Raw genomic sequence first — 17,595 nt, 5'->3', positions numbered from 1 at the left:
GGAGCATTTGCCTCGCCAGCCCGCAGCAGAAACCTCTACCACAGCTTATTAAAGGCTAGCTTAAGACTTGATAGAGAGTCTTAAGAAATTAGTTGAGGAACCACTGGTTTGGGCAACAATGTGGCAGGCAAGTATATTAAACTGATATTAGCAAGAGAAATAATTTTGTAATTCAGGGTTTCCTACATTCCTTCTAGGGTTCTCTATATTAAGACAAACAAGAGCAACACACACACAAAAATCTTCTCAGAAAGATCATTCAAAAATTTTTTCCTCAAGAAATGAAAGGAAAAAGCTTCAAAGAGCTATAAGCCCTGACTACCTAAGTAGCCAAACTCTTCAACATTGGCATTAAAAAACCTTCCATAATTCAGAAAATCTTGCTTCAGTCTCTTATATCTCCTCAACTCATCTGTTTTAATTTCTTATATTTTTATGAGAAAGTTAAAACACTTAACTGGCATTGTTCATAAATTTCTCTCAATGTCCAAAACTACATGAGCCCAAGGTCAATGGTGGCCAGCATTTTGGTCTGCTTTATCAGGACCAGTGGACCAAACTGCACAAAAGAGAAGAAAAGATTTCTGAGAAGATTTTTTTGTGTTGTTTGTCTTAATAAAGGGCTCCTTTTATCAAACTGCGTTAGAGCTTTTTTTTTTTTATCACCGACAACTGCGGTAAAAGCTCCGACGTTTATAGAATTCCTATGAGCATCTGAGCTTTTATCGTAGCTGTCAGCGATAAAAAACCCTAATGTGGTTTGATAATAGAGGGCCATAGAGAACTGTTTCTATTGTGTGTATTGTACAGAGCTAAGTTCTCTTGAATTCCCAGTCTTTGGAGTAGTGGTTCCTTCTAGGTTTTCCATCTGGCATGACAGAATGTTTCAGTCCAGGATTTAGACTACTGCAGGTATGATCTTGCAGTCTTGCTTTTCCTAGGGAATGCAATTGGAAAATCTGAACTACAATTCCTTGCATTCAATGGAGAAAACGCTAATGGTCGAATTGGGCTTCTGATCCATGTGTTGCCAAAATCTGGGAGCTGATGAAGGCATCAGTACCAGATTTTTTTTGGAGGGGAGGGGTAGCCAAGATTGCTCTTATGCAACATCTACTGGCCAGTCAGGACATAGTTCGGAGAACAGCACACCCTACTATCAAACACGGAAAGGCATAGTGTTAACCCTTGACTCCAGGTCATAAAGAAGAGGCTAGTCCAGTCCTGAAGTATTCCATTGAGTTCTCTGAGTTCATGCATGCAATAGTCTATAACAAAGACAAGATCACCTTGTTTCTTATGATGGGGAATCAGGTGGCATCTCTAAAGTACATTATTATGTGAAAGAAATTAATTTAGACACGATGGGGACCATTTACATTTCTCTGTGTTGCTTGCAGGTACAAACTTCCTATGGAGTGACCCTTTGAAAACATGGGTCAGTGAACACATTGCAGATATACAGATGTACCCATGGACTTTGCACATACTGTACACTGGAGAATACTTTCCCTTCTCAGGACCTAATTCTCTTTATTTTTTCCCTATACTTAAATGGGGGGGAGGGGGGACTCGTGCAACTTTTTAAACCATTTTTACAAAGCTAACATGTTTATTCAAGTACAATCTTTTGAAAATTGGTCTGTGAAAGATGTTCAATATCCTCCCTCATTACCCCCCCCCCAAGCCTTTTGCGATAGCAGTCCTCCATTTCCACACTTCAGTGCCATAAATTCCAGGAGGCCCTGCAGTGTGGGGAAGTGGCCAAGGAAGAAGGTAGGCATTGCAGAACTTTCCATTGTTGTCAGTGGGGGTCTAGCATCAGAACAGGGCAGGCCACAGAAGCTTTGGCTCATTCAAATGAATCCTATTAGAGAAGGATGTTAGCAGGTGGATGCTGGGGAAAGGGGAAAGGTGAAAAAGAGGCAGAGCTATGATGAGAAAAAAAAAGAAGGGGAAAGGGCTTTGAAGAAGGTCGAGAAAAGGTGGAAATAGGGAAGGTCACGGTGAAAGGAGGAATGAAAACTGGAATAAGGAGATAACATAAGATAAGATAAGAAAGAGACTGGAGTTGGAGAGGAGATACATGACAGGGTAGAAAGGAGCTAGGGTTGGCGAGGGAATGAGAGGCAGACGTAAGTAGAAATACAGAACTAGAAAAAGAGTGAAAGGCAGAGGGAATATGAGGCTGGAAAAGGAATAAGAGACACATGGAAATGGAAGGACCAGGGAGATATGCATAGGAAATGGAAAGCGGGTTACATAAGAACATAAGAATTACCGCTGCTGGGTCAGACCAGTGGTCCATCGTGCCCAGCAGTCCGCTCACACAGCGGCCCTTAGGTCAAAGACCATAAGAACATAAGCAATGCCTCCACTGGGTCAGACCTGAGGTCCATTGCGCCCAGCAGCCCGCTCATGCGGCGGCCCAATAGGTCCAGGACCTGTGCAGTAATCTTCTATCTATACCCTCTATCCCCTGTTCCAGCAGGAAATTGTCCAATCCTTTCTTAAACCCTAGTACCGTACTCTGCTCTATTACGTCCTCTGGAAGTGCATTCCAGGTGTCCACCACACGTTTGGTAAAGAAGAACTTCCTAGCATTTGTTTTGAATCTGTCCCCTTTCAACTTTTCTGAATGCCCTCTTGTTCTTTTATTTTTTGAAAGTTTGAAGAATCTGTCCCTCTCTACTCTCTCTATGCCCTTCATGATCTTGTAAGTCTCTATTATATCCCCTCTAAGTCTCCTCTTCTCCAGGGAAAAGAGACTCAGTTTCTCCAATCTCTCAGCGTATGAAAGGTTTTCCATCCCTTTTATCAGATGTGTCGCTCTCCTCTGAACCCTCTCGAATAACGCCATGCCCTTCTTAAGGTACGGCGACCAATATTGGATGCAGTACTCCAGATGCAGAAGCACCATCGCCTGATACAATGGCAGGATAACTTCTTTTGTTCTGATTGTAATATCCTTCTTGATTATGCCTAGCATTCTGTTTGCCTTCTTAGCGGCAGCTGCGCATTGTGCCGTCGGCTTCATTGTCATGTCCACCATTACCCCTAAGTCCCTTTCTTGGGTACTCTTATTCAATAACATCCCTCCCATCGTATAGTTGTATCTCAGGTTTCTGCTTCCCACATGCAATACTTTATATTTCTCAACGTTGAACTTCATCTGCCATCTCGTTGCCCATTCCCCTAGTTTGTTCAAGTCCCTTTGCAATTCTTCGCAGTGCTCCTTGGTCTGAGCTCCACTAAATAGTTTGGTGTCGTCCGCAAATTTTATTATCTCACACTTAGACCCTGTTTCTAGATCATTTATGAATATATTAAATAGCAATGGCCCAAGCACCGAGCCCTGGGGAACACCACTCGTGACCCTCCTCCAGTCCGAGTAGTGGCCCTTCACCCCTACCCTCTGTCTCCTACCCGTCAACCAGTTTCTGATCCATCTATGTACGTCTCCGTCCACCCCATGGTTCTTCAGTTTCTGGAGTAGACATTCATGAGGCACCTTGTCAAAGGCTTTTTGGAAATCTAGGTATATGATGTATATGGGGTCTCCTCTGTCCATCCGTTTGTTAATTCCTTCGAAGAAGTGCAATAAGTTAGTTAGGCACGTTCTCCCCCTACAGAAACCATGTTGGCTGGTTATCAGAAGTTTGTTTCTTTCAAAATGTTCATCGATGTTTTCTTTTATCAGTGCTTCCGCCATTTTCCCCGGAACCGAGGTCAGACTCACTGGTCTGTAGTTTCCCGGGTCACGTCTTGATCCCTTTTTAAAGATGGGTGTAACGTTAGTCCTAACTGAGACAAGCCCTACCTGCGTACGTTCTGGTTCAGCAGGAACTTGTCTAACTTGGTCTTGAATCCCTGGAGGGAGTTTTCCCCTATAACAGCCTCCGGAAGAGCGTTCCAGTTTTCTACCACTCTCTGGGTGAAGAAGAACTTCTTCACGTTTGTACGGAATCTATCCTCTTTTAACTTTAGAGAGTGCCCTCTTGTTCTCTCTACCTTGGAGAGGGTAAACAACCTGTCTTTATCTACTGGTTAAGAAGCTGAAAGTCAAATAGAGATAGACTAAGGACAGGAGATAATTGTGGAATGAAATCTAGCTATAGGTAGATAAAAAAGGTAAAAGAAACTAATAAAAAGATGAAGCAGAAGGATCTATGTCAGAGACAGACATATGAGAGGAAGGGAATAAAATAGCAACAGTGAAAAAACAGAAAATGGAAATGAGATCTTGGAAAAGGATTAGAAGAAAATCAACCAGAGATAGTAAGAAAGACTAGGGCAAACCTAACTGGAAAGACAGAGAAAAGGGAAAGGGGATGGGATTTAATATACACTTACCCCTCCATATTCGCGGTCCGCGGTTTCAGTTATTCAAGGTTTTTCAATCGAAGGCCCCGCCCCCAAATTTACATTACAGGAAATCGCTGCTCCTTAGCGATGCACAGAGAAAATCGATCTTCCCAGCTGCACTTTCTTCACTGGAACAGGTCAGCTTATTCACGGTTTTGTGTCTTTTTTGTTTTTTTTACAGAAAAAACGCAAATAACATACAAAAAGTTATTCGTGGTTTTTCTCTATTCGCTGCCTTGCCGTTCCCCTATCACCGTGAATGCGGAGGGGTAATGTACTGCCTTTCTCTGGTTACCATGAAAAGTGGTTTACATATTATATACAGTACAAGCACTTATTTTGTACTTGGGATGATGGAGGGTTAAATGACTTACCCAGAGTCACAGAGAGCTGCAATGGGAACTGAATCTGGTTCCCTTGATCCTCAGGCAACTGCACTAACCATTAGGCACATAAAAGTATAAAAATAATATACAGTAAGTATAACTGGCACCCATGGGGATTGATAGATGTCGGCTAAATGTAGTTTCTGGTTGCTTGAGCGTGACTATTAAAAATAGGCCAAAGATCTTACAATAATTCTTCCGGATCTATAAACCGAGAAGAGAGCTTAGAGATGTAAATGGGATGAAATTAAGTTTGGAGGGTAGAATGTCGACTATGTATGCTAGGATCGGAGCATCAATGATAATCTGTGGCTAGCGTAGAACTACGGAATGCCTTGCCTGGTATCCTGCGGTTTTGTTTGGGGAGGATGAATTTTAAGAAAATGCTGAAAACTCAATTATTTGCCAATGCCTTCTTTATTTGCCTGCTAAGGTATATTTCAGTTGATAATCGCCTTTTAGAATCTTGTTTAAATATTTATTTAAAGCACTTTATTTAAAGCACTTTAAAGTGCTTTAATTAAATATTTAAAGAAGTTTATTGAAAAATAGTATTTATAACTATTTATTTTAAAAAAAGGTTTTTTTAAAAAGTAATTCAAAAAAAGCTATAAAAAAGTACAAAAAAAGTTTAGTAAAAATCACGAGTGTTAAGTTGAAAGGAAGAGTTTCTGTACACAGGTTTTTGCCAATGACTGGAGCAAGGAGCTGACAAGCTGCGCTGATCTATTCAGTTTATGACTGTGCGTAGGCTCCATTTCTGAGGCCTTTTCCTGTGCAATTGAGCAGAAATTGGTTTGCTGCTATAGAATGCACTTTTCCATTTGAGTGGATTTAGATATTTTTATATAGTTTTGTTCAGTATTTAAAAAACACATTCACTACTCCAGCTGAATACTGGACTGTTATATGGTACTAGTCTGTGTTTTTCTTGTGTAATTGAGGTGAGGGATTTTATTAATATGTAAGAAGTCTGGTTTGTTCTCGTTTCCCAAATGGAAGTGTATTGGTATTCCAGAATATTTGTATAGGGGGAACTCCGGAAAAGAGTCTGTGCAGACCTGCACAGACTCTTCCGGAGTTCCCCCTATACAGACAATAGCTTGTTTGTGGTTTTAACCCATTCTTTCTTCATTTGGGACCCCTGATGAAGGCGTGTTTTCCGAAACACGGACCATGTCGGGTCCACTTGTTTGCTTTTAGGTGATATTTTAGGTGATGTTTATCTATTGTTATAATAAACTTTGCCTGCGTCATTGTACGCCTGTCTGGAGTTTTCTTTGTTTTGGTTTTGCCTTCGTATTCCTGACTGAAGACCCTTGTTGGTTCTCCCCTTTGTTGTTTATTCCAGAATATTTGTCATAGGTAGGGTTAGTGCACTTTTAAAGTCTTGGACTTGGTGCTGATATGGTATGTACATTTCTCAGTGTCTATTTGTAAAGTTTTGTATTACTTTACTTAGAAGGACATTTTTGATAGTGTGTCAAATTCCAACTATCGATCTGTCCCGCAAGACGTCCAAAAGTCAGGGTGGGGAAACATCCATTTTCAAAACAGCTAGATGTCCAATTTTTTTTTTAATATAAATATAACTTATTTGGATATCATGGTCCCTTAAGACATCTAATTTTTATTTTTTACATTTTCAAATACAAAAGTGTCCATGTTCAAAAAGTCTGGTTGAGCTGCTGTCTCTGTTACCAGAGGTTCTGAGATCAAATCCCACTGCTGCTCCTTATAACCCTGGGTAAGTTTCCAAGTTTATTTAAAAGTCTGATATACCACCTAATAAGGCTTCAAGGCAGTGTACAATAATACAAAGAGATAACATAAATAGTATTAATAAAATCAGACATTATATTAAGTAAATGTAAACTAACTAAAGAAATAAAAACAAACATCATAAGTGTAATTTGTCAACAAACACATTCATTAGGACAAACTAGAACAGATGGAGAGAAGGAGGAACTACAATCTTGAAAGTAAAGTATGGAAAAAGAAAAGAACACGAGGAAGGAGGGTACAAATTTTGATAATATTTAGTCCTTAGAAGGACCGTTAGAGTCCAAAAACATCAGCGAAGAGGAAAGCTTTAAGTTTGAATTTAAAATGGTTTAGTCACTCAATCCTCCAGTGCCCACTGCTTTGAAAAGGCAGTATACAAATCCCCTTTCCTATTTGGACATAGGAGGGGCCAACATCTTAATGGACCAGCCACACTAGGGTTACCAGAAGTCCAGATTTCCCTGGACATGTCCTCCTTTTCGAGGATATGTCCAGGGGTCAGACGGCTTTTCAAAACCTGGCACTTTCTCCGGGTTTTAAAAAGTTTCCCATCAAAATCGCATCAGGAAGGGGCATCCGCACTTGTGCGGACGTAACACGCTGACGTCATGCGCACGTATTGTCATTACATCATGTCCGCGCATGCACGGATGCCTTTTGGTGGCGGGGCTGGGGGCAGAACAGGGCATGACACAGGCGGAACAGAGTGGAATTGGGCAGGCCTGGGGGTGTGGCCATGGGTCCGGATTTTCCTTCAGGAAAATCTGGTAACCCTAGGCCACATAGACATGTCAACAGGGCAGTGAGGTTCCTTAGGGGGCACTGCTGTGAACTTCACATAAAGGGTGCCAGGTACATATTTCACCAGAAACCCCTTATAGTGTATGGTGACGGTGAGCCCTCCAAAACTACCCCAAAACTTACCTATCTACCACCACAATAGCTCTTGTGCCTGTAGGTTTCACCTATATGGCAGTACAGTAAGTTTTAGGTGGATTTTGGAGGGCTCACACTTTCCACCATAAATGTAGTTGGTAGCATGAGATATGGGCCTGGATCCCCTTCTCTCTAGTTCACTACCCGCTCATCAGGCTACTCCAGACACCTGTTTGCTGCTATACTAGGATTATAGAATGACACAGTGGCTGTTACCCGCGGCTAGCTGCAGGTAACCCATTGAAACGGTGGGAGAAAAAAGTGGTTGCCGCGGGTACAAGGACACCGCAGTTATGGGAGGGAATGCGCGTGGTCACCAATCGCATAGTCCATCAGCCCCCTCCCTCCACCATCCGGGCATCTCCCTCCCTTCCTCTCACCGTTGTGATGATTTTTAATTTTCTCTCAATAAGCAGCTGGAGCCTTGAAGTTGTGTGTTGCTGCTGGAAAGTTCTCCTCTGACGCAACCGGAAACAGGAAGTTGCACCAGAGGAGAAGTCTGGTAGCCACACACAAGGCTCCAACTGCTTGATGAGAGAAAAAAAATCGCCAGCGAAGGTAAGGGGAAGGAAGGGAGGGAGGGAGAGCGGGACCACGGCAAGTGGGAGGGAGGGGGCTGCTGGACCGCATGAAGGGTGCTGAAGGGTAGTGTAGAGAGGAGGTGGGGGTGAGAGGAACAGACACTGAAGGGAAATGGGGAAGAGAGAGTAGGGAGAAGACAGAAATGGGGAAGAGAGAGTGTGGAGAAGACGCTGAAGGGAAATTGGGAAGAGAGAGTGTGGAGAAGACGCTGAAAGGAAACTGGCCTGTCGGTTTTTAACTTAAATTGTGGAGAATCTAGTCCTCAGGACATGAACATTGAATGAAGGATAGGAGGTAGGCTCCTGAGATTTTGGTATAGGTTCAAGGAGAAAATGTGGGTCTTAAGTTTCTTCCTGAAGATGTAATACTGGCATGGTTGCTGTAGGTGGAGAGGGAGACCATTCCATATCTTGGGTCCCTGGTACGCGAACATTGATTCATGTAGCTTCTTTCAAAGTACATATGAAGGGGGGGGGGGGGAGAGGAGTCTAGTTTTTACTGTTGGTGTGTCTTTGCATCAAGGACGGAGTACCTGCTTGGGAGCACTTAATTTGAACTTAAGTCATTGGTGGCATCAGCCTCTTATCTTTCAGAGCTGCTAAATCATGAATGTAAATGCCTCTTTCAAAGTAGAGAGTTGCACGGGGACAGAAATCCCACGAATCCCCACCCGTCCCCGCCAGGATTCTCTCTGTCCCCACCCGTCCCCATCAGGATCCTCTCCGTCCCCACCCGTCCCTGTCAGGATCCTTTCTGTCCCCACCCATCCCCGCAAGGAATTACCTCCATCCCCGCCTGTCCCCATAAAAAGCAGCAATTACTTCTGACAGGATCATCAATTCCACAGTTTCTTTTGTGTTTACGCTGCTGTTTTCCTTGTGGAATCTCTTTGGTGGAACCTTTTTTTGTTTTCTGTTCAGGTAATTAACTTATAAAGCCCGTCTTTTACTAAGGCTGACATGTCCATTATATTATATGAACGAACCCTGCTTCCAAAGCCTTCCATCCCCGTGGGAGTCCCATTGGCTAGAGGGGGTCCCCGTGTGAGTCCCATGGGCCAGAGGGGGGTCCCCGTGGGAGTCCCTTGGGTTAGGGGGGATTCCCGCGATCCCCGTTCCTGTGCAGACCTCTACTTCAAAGATGCCTCAGCAAGTTGAGAGAACTAAAGTCTCCTTCTGAAGGGACCCTGGGAAGGAGCAATGAAAGCCACTGTGTATGAAAGATATCTGTCATTAAGCTTACCATTGCTTCAGGCGGTGTAGGCTATCCACAGCGAACAGATCACCATGGAAAGATACCACTGGTCGGCTGGGCCGCCATCAGAAAAATGCAGCTCTATAAGACCTCAGGGACTCTTGCTTTTGCCCCATAACCACTATGGCGGCAGCAGTCAGATGGGGCATGTTGGTAGCTCATATGGTCACCCATCTGGCCTATCCATTCCAACAGCTCCAATAACTTTGGGAGCAAGGAAGGAAATGCAGGATAATTCCCCGAGAGCCCCGTGAAAGATTTAAGGAGAGAGACTATATTTTAAAACCAGGGCTGGGTTAGTCTATCCCTTATGACAGTACTAAGTGGCTATCGTACACATCAGTGAAGGCCAGGGAAAAAATTAAAGTCACTGCTGATTGCATCAGTCCGAAACAAATTGTGAAACTGGGCAATATCTTGTCAGATTTCAGTCACATCCAAGTTAAATTATTTTGCTATTTCAGGTTTTATTTACATACCTTTGAAACATACACAGTGTTGACCTGGAAATCACTGTGTGTATTTGTTTTCAAAACCTCAAACACAATATCAACTAATTTCTAATCATTAAACTTCAGACCCCTTTACCGTTATCATTGTGGGCAATGTCCAAGGTTCAGCCAGGAGGATTTTAAGGTATTCAGATGAGAAGTGATTTATTATTTTATTTATTTTTAAAAAAAGTTGTATCCCAACATTCTAAGTGATTTCTAACCAAGCATACATTAAACTAAATCATAAAATGCACATTAGACAAAAATTCCATACAATAAATATTGTACGAACATCCCTTGTATCTTCTTGGCTTAAGTAAAAGCTTTCTGAATTAAATACTTCAGTCCTTTCCTAAGAGGAAAGCAATTTTTAAAGGTTGGCATTCCCAGCCCTGAGTGGCATGACCAGAGTTTGGAGGGCCTGGGTTCAATTCCCAGTGCCAGCCAACTGGCTCTAAATTTTCCAGGTAGTTTGATCCTGTTCTGGATTTACTCCCATTGTCTGATTGGATATGTAATTCTGATATCCCTTATTGCCCATTTCCTCAACAAAAGCAAAACTCTCATGCTGGCAGTGGGAGTAAACCCTGAACTAGATCAAATGGTCTTAGAAATCTGGAGTCAGTTGGCAACTGTATACAGTAATTCAGGTCAAGAAGTGTTCCAGTAAGTAAAGTTTGAGCTTCAGTGTGCAAATGATTTTGACTTATTCCATGAAATCATTTGAGCAAAGGGAATTACTTGACTTGACTGTTTACAGGCAGTCCCCGAGTTACAAACATCTGACTTGAGTACGACTCGTACTTAAGAACATGGTTGCGGCTTCATTTGATTTCCCTGAGCAGTATTTCCAGTGGCATAGACTCCTACACTTCTCCTGCAGCAGATTCAGGAATGATGCATGGCCACATTAAGAACAGTGCGTGGTTGTGCATGCTGTACCTTAGAGGGAACACTGGTTAGGGACAGTTGGCCCTTTTGTCAGCTGGAAGCAGAGGTAAGCAACAAGAATCTTAACATCTACAAGTTCTGAGTTACATACAAATCCGACTTAAGAGCAGCTTTAAAAATGTAACTCATTCTTAACCCAGGGTCTGCCTGTACTGATATGATGGAATGTTGTGAAGCTGGTTCTCCCCACAGGAAGAGATCATTGAACTTACGAAGGAGAAATGGCTTTGGATGGCAGCTTACCTTTACTCTTTTCTACCACTGGCCAGAGGAAGCAAAGGGATCCTGAGCCAGTCAGGTCCTGAGTGATGATCATGGTGTTGGAGAAAGAAAAGGCAAAGGTGAAAGGGCAGGAAAGTTCAGGAACACAATACTAGGGGAAAATATTAACATTATTTTTGTGACCAGTGTGAAAATACCATGGGTGGAGGTGGGTTGGAGAGGACTTCCTGGTAATCTACTGTGTTTCTCTGAAAATAAAGACAGGGTCTTATATTAATTTGTGCTCCAAAAACGCACTAGGACTTATTTTCGGGGGAATCACGGTATATGGTAGTGGATTTCTGGTATCAGTTTGGAGTGACAATTTAGGAGACTTCTGGATCCACATTCTCCATGGTTCAGGGAACCTAGAGGGATTTATATTCTGTACTATCATTTAGGGGGTATTTTACTAAGGCGCGCTAGCCAATTTAGCATGCGCTAAATATTCGCAAACGCTAAACGCTAACATGTCCGTAGAATATAATGGGTGCGTTAGCATTTAATGCGCGTTAAATTGGCTAGCGTGACTTAGTTTCTAGGTGAATTACAGCATTACATACGCAAGGTTTTCAAGAGGATATAGGTCTGGGGGTACGTTATACAGGAACAAGACAATGTACAGAGGGAACAAGATCATGTATGCAGAGTAATGCATTTGGGGATTAATAATCGGAAGGAACCGTATATGCTGGGAGGTGAGAAGCTGATATGCACGGACGGGGAGAGGGATCTTGGGGTGATAGTGTCCGAAGATCTAAAGGCGAAAAAACAGTGTGACAAGGCGGTGGCTGCTGCGAGAAGGATGCTGGGCTGTATAAAGAGAGGCGTAGTCAGTAGAAGGAAGAAGGTGTTGATGCCCCTGTACAGGTCATTGGTAAGGCCCCACTTGGAGTATTGTGTTCAGTTTTGGAGACCGTATCTGGCGAAGGACATAAGAAGACTTGAGGCGGTCCAGTAGCCCGTTCTCACGGTGGCCAATCCAGGTCCCAAGTACCTGGCCAAAACCCAAGGAGTAAAAAACATTTCATTCAGAATCCTAAATAATAGCAAGATTCTGGGATCCCAAAGAGTAACAAAAGATTCTGGAGCCCCAAGGAGTGGTGGAAAGGAATAGGACAGACATTGAAGGAGGGTGGAGAGGAACAGACCCCGAAGGGAAATGTGAAAGACAGAGTGGGAAGAAGACAGATGCCAGACTATGGGGGAGCGGAGGGAAGAAGATGGGTGCTAGACCAATTGGGGGGGGGGGGTGAAGGGAGAGGCACAGTAACAGCAAATGGAAGACGTAGAGAGAAGACACACAGTGGATGGAAGGAATTGAATGAGAAGATGTGGAAAGCAGAAACCAGACAACAAAGGTAGAAAAAAAAATTATATTTATTTATTTATTTTTTGCTTTAGGATAAAATAGTATATTAGTTGTGTTGATAAAAATTTATAAACAAAGCCCTGCCAGCTGAACATCTCTTTCTCTAGTTCAGCAGCAGGAACTTTGATTTATAAGAAAGGAATAAGCTAAATATTACAGTACTAAGGCTTATATGGATGCAGCGGGGACGGTGACGGGGCGGTGAATGGGATGGCAGTGGCGGTGACGGGGTGGTGAAAGGGATGGCGGTGACGGTGATGGGGCGGTGAAGGGAATGGCTGTTGACGAAGAGCTACGTGTGTGTCTTTCTTCGATTTCAGCCAGAATATCAGCTTTGTGTTCAGCCAAACAGGCCCAGGTTTCGCACTGAATAAAGTATTTTATAATTTTTCACTATTCTGTTTACTTAATATTTCATAATAAAGTAATTATAAAATACTTTCTTTGTGTTTATTTGATTCCTATTCAAGAGAATTACTTTATATATAGTCAATATAGGCACAGAGTTAAATTTTTTAACATTTTCTAATGGTGGTGTGTCTCGTGATTTTTTTCATGAAACAAGTGTGCCTTTGCCCAAAAAAGGTTGAAAAACACTGTGCTAGAGGATCCCAAGACCCCCAGGAAGAAGAGAGGAATCCTGAGAGAGGATCTAAGTGTAGCCCCGGGGTTCTAGGCAGTTGCCTTAACCCTAACCCAGATGCTGGAGAGTGGGCACACAAAGTTATTTATTTGTTCAGGACCAGGGCCAAGACCAGCTTCCAAGCTGGGGGCCCACAGCAAGAATGTACCAGACGATCTCCTAGGCACGGGTCCAGGACATGAAAGGAAGAGCTGACGCAGGCACAACAACAGGTTGGGGGGGGGGAGGTCGATGCTCGCACCAGGAACGTTACAGAGGTGCTGGGGAAGGGAAGTGGCGCACATGCATGGCAGTGAGGGGGGGAAGGAGCGGGGGGTGGGGGGGTTTGGAGAGGAGGACAGGTACCTTCGCCCTCACTAAGATGGCAGATTGTCCCCTCCACCCCCCTTACTATGCCACTGAGGAACAGGGTGGTTTTGCTATTGTATTCTGTTGGCTTTATCAGCTATTGGTCTTCCCCCCTCCCCCCACACACACACACTTACATCCTGTTCTGCCTCTAATGCTATTGTCCCTGCATGGAACAGACAATTGATCTTTTGCATGGTTACTGGAATCTACAGTTACTGTTGCTGGTAATCTACTCTTAAAGAAACTTTTCTTTGTGTTGGCTGTTGGACCACAGGGGTTTTGAGAGTCTTCTTTGCTCTCCTCCACTAGCTGCTGGCTTTAGATTAGAGAATGACATGGGGACAAATTTATCCCTGTTTCCGCAGGAACTCAATTTCCCCGTCCCGTCCTTGTGAGTGTTGTCCCTGTCCCATTCCTGTAAGCTCTGTCTTTTAACCACACAAGCCTCTGTCAGTTTCTGAGCCCCCAAAATGTCAGTTTCGTTAGTGGCCCCCCCAATGTATGGTGGTAGGGGTTAAGTGAAAGGCGTACTGACAAACGCTGGTCCCAGATTCAGTTCCCTCACTGAAGTTTCACCAGGGAGTAGAATCAAATAATAGGCATAGCCAGAGGTGATTGCATAAAAAATATATTATAGAAATAGGCTTACAGAAAAGCAATATTTATAAGCATTACAATTAAGTAGAGAGCAAAGCAGTTTCCCTGCCTTACAGAGTTCAGAAGGAAGCGTGAAGTTCTAGGGAAAGGCAGAGAGAGAGAGAGAAAAGGGAGATGGTCTAAGCTTCGTGTTCCATAGATAAAGAGAAGGATAGACAGAGAGATAGAGAGAGCTCAAGAGAGAACCAGAGTGCCAAGCCAAGAGCCAAGAGATAGCTAGATAGAAAAAAGATTGATAGATAGATGTGTTTTGCAGAGAGCAGGCTTTTATACCTTGGAATCTTATTCTGAATAAAGAAATTATTGTATGTCCCAGTATCTTTCTGTTTAGAATTTGTAAACTGTTTGAAACAATGGTTAATTTAATTGCTAAGGAGGGTGTGATACTTGTAAGCATGGAAGATGGGATTAGTCTCTGGCTTCTTTGTGACATTAACACCTTTTAGTTAGTCATGATTCAATCAGGGCTACTTAAAACATATCAGGGATACTTAAAACAGTTTCCCTGCCCTCAGGGTCTATCTGCATTCCCATGCCAGAGTCAGATTGATATAATTTCCCATAGGCCTTCGCTGACATAAGTAATGCCAACTAAAAATGCTGAATGGTAGTGATAGCTAGGCTTACAGCCTCGAACACTTATGATTTTAAAGTGTTTGAGGCTTGTGCAGATGGGGACGGATCTTGCGGGAATGGGACAGGGACAGAAAAAGAACTCGCCGGGAAAATGAGTTCCTGTGGGGATGGGGAAAAAAATTTGTCCCCGTGTCATTCTCTAATCTAGATCTCACAGGAAGATCAACTAGTACCTTTTCTCTTCCGTTTCTACCAACAACCCTCTGCCTACCCCTTGCAAGCATTGTGATCAATCAGAAAGAGAAAACCATTTTTCTCCATTGTGTAATTTATTAGTCAGTTTCCTATACCACTCTCCCAAAGGAGCTCAGAATGGTTTACACAAATTTATTCAGCTACTCAAGCACTTTTCCTTGTCTGGCCCGCTGGGCTCACAATCTATCTAATGTACCTGGGGCAATGGGAGGACCAAGTGACTCACCCAGGATCACACAGTACAGTAGGGGTGTGAGCCCACAACCTCAGGGTGCTGAGACTGGAGCTGTAACCCCTACCCCACACTCTCAGACATAGTACGGTAGAAGACAGCTTGGCAAACATTGTCTGACAGAGATGGCAAAACACAGGGCTCCTTTTACCAAGGTGCACTAGCGTTTTTAGCGCATGCACAAAATTACCGCACGGTAAACTGCGTGGTACGCTTCTAGAATAACGCCAGCTCAATGCTGGCGTTAAGGTCTAGCGCGCGGGGCAATTTAGCACGCGCTAGTCCGCGTGTTAATGCCCTAACGCACCCTTGTAAAAGGAGCTCATAGTTAACAAAGCATGGTAAAACATAATATGACAAAACATGGTACAGTGAGACATAGCATGACGAGCATAATTTGGCAAAAACAGTGTGGCAAACATAGTATGACAAAGCATGGCTAATATAGTATGAAACGACTTGGCAAAATTGGTAAGGCAAGCGTTCATGATGAAAGATAGCATGGAAGACACGGAACAGCACATATTGGATGAGAGATTATATAGCATGGCAGACATAATATGGTAAATATGGCATATAGCAGGGATGCAACCACAGGGGAGAAAGTTGTCTGCACACTAAGTGGCAAAATCCAATCAAAAACGCAGAGTAAATAAATTATATAAGCACATAAACTAAAACAGTCACGTAAACATATGGCAAATGATAGATTCAAATCATGGACTCGACACAGGCCGTGTTTTGGCTATGGTGCCTGCATCAGGAGTCCTGAAATATACACTAATATAGATTGCAACATAACATAAAGTTTCAAGTTTCAAGTTTATTTCACTTTTGATGAATCGCCTATTTCAAATTTCTAGGCGATGTACATAATATAATAAAAAAACTTTAGCATAATAACAGTAAAATCCAATAATGACTAACATGAGAGATAGGAAAGGGGGTAGAGTTACAATAAGGGTATAGAAAAAAAGGGAAGTACAAAAGGTAGGGTAAAAATTATTCAAAGCACACTTCGTAAATATCAATTAAAACGGAATTGAAAAATTTAGAATTTTAGAGATCAAAAGCATCCCTAAACAAGTAAGTTTTTAAAAGCTTTTTAAATGCTGAAATGTCACGTTCTAATCTAATATACTGGGGAAGGGAATTCCACCATTGTGGGCCTGCAACAGTAAACATATCTGCTCTTCTCGTTCCAATAAATAACACAAAATAGAGAAATCGCATATTTTTTTTTTTTAATTCTTTACTGATTTTACAGTGCAATACAACTATTAAACATGAGCATTATACATAACGCACTTAAAATACACAAAATTAATACATTACCAATCCTTTTCTCCCTCCCTTCCTCACATAACTATTACACTGCATATGCATATATTATTACAATATTATAGATAAATACCTTTAGCAAACCCAAATACCTTCCCCCCCACCCCCCGGATGTGTAAGGAATCTGTAAAAAGGGCGATACCTGACATTCATTGCAATTTAACATATGCAGTCAATGGGCTCCACTAGACCCCAAACACTCCGCATTCAATGGGCTCCACTAGACCCCCAAACACTCTGCATTCATTCTCTCATATTTATATGTGCAACAAATATTTGCCCACCAAAATGTGTAATTCAGTCTGTTGTAACTCTTCCAGTTACGTGTAATCATCTGGATGGCTATTCCGGTCATAATCAAGAAGAAATCGCATATTGATGTAAAATGATGGATTTACATACATACCCAAATGATAAAAACAAAATCAAATCTGAATGCTGGTGAAACAATAAGAGAATGATGCCTGATTACAATAAAGAGCGTGATGTACACTGTAAATACACAAAGCCACATGACATAAATATCACAACATAAGAATATAATTTTCAGTCTTATTTATGTGACTGTTGTAGTTTATTTGCTTATATAATTTATTCGCTATTAATAAAGAGGGGTTTGAAGACCAGGCACGCTCTGCGCTTTTGTTTGGATATAGCAGGGAGATGTCCAACACTTTGTGGGCCGCATTGGAAGGAAAAAAAATTTGTCTGGGTCCGCACAAACACTACCATTAGCTGATGAGCAAAAAAAGGTTGGGCAGGTCCCAGATTTGCAATGACTAATATAGAAGATGCACGGTATCTAATACTAAACCTTCATTAAAGGGACACTGTGGAGAGGAACCCAAAAAAGCAGTAATACTTACTCTGACTGAGCGATCCTCCACGTGCGCCGCTCACAGCAGAAGCCTGGTTCTCCCATTCACTTCTATTACAGTTGCAGCCTCTTCAGAGGTGAACCTCATCGGAGCGGAGATGCTAAAGCAGCTGTCAATGGTGCACATGGAGGATCGCTCAGTCAGGGTAAGTATTACTGCTTTTTAAGGTTCCTCTTCATATTGTCCCTTTAAAATTGTTTTTGATATTTTTTTACTTTTTTTAAAAAGTAATGTCTCCTGTAAAAATGCCTCTAATTTTTTTGGGGGAGTAGTATT

General features: G+C 42.4%; 1 long non-coding RNA gene across 1 annotated transcript in view; it reads left to right on the top strand.

The window, feature by feature from the left end:
• The window catches only part of LOC117358171, a 56,663-nt gene extending 54,836 nt beyond the window's left edge, over positions 1–1,827 (top strand). The window contains exon 3 of the long non-coding RNA XR_004538954.1: positions 1,401–1,827. This is a non-coding gene — a long non-coding RNA (uncharacterized LOC117358171). The remainder of the gene's footprint in view (positions 1–1,400) is intronic.
• The last annotated feature ends 15,768 nt before the right edge of the window (positions 1,828–17,595 follow it).

Source organism: Geotrypetes seraphini, chromosome 3 (genome assembly GCF_902459505.1).
Source record: "Geotrypetes seraphini chromosome 3, aGeoSer1.1, whole genome shotgun sequence".
NCBI classification, from domain to species: Eukaryota; Metazoa; Chordata; class Amphibia; order Gymnophiona; family Dermophiidae; genus Geotrypetes; species Geotrypetes seraphini.
Note: the sequence above shows the minus strand (reverse complement) of the source record. Positions and strands in the feature narration are given on the sequence as shown.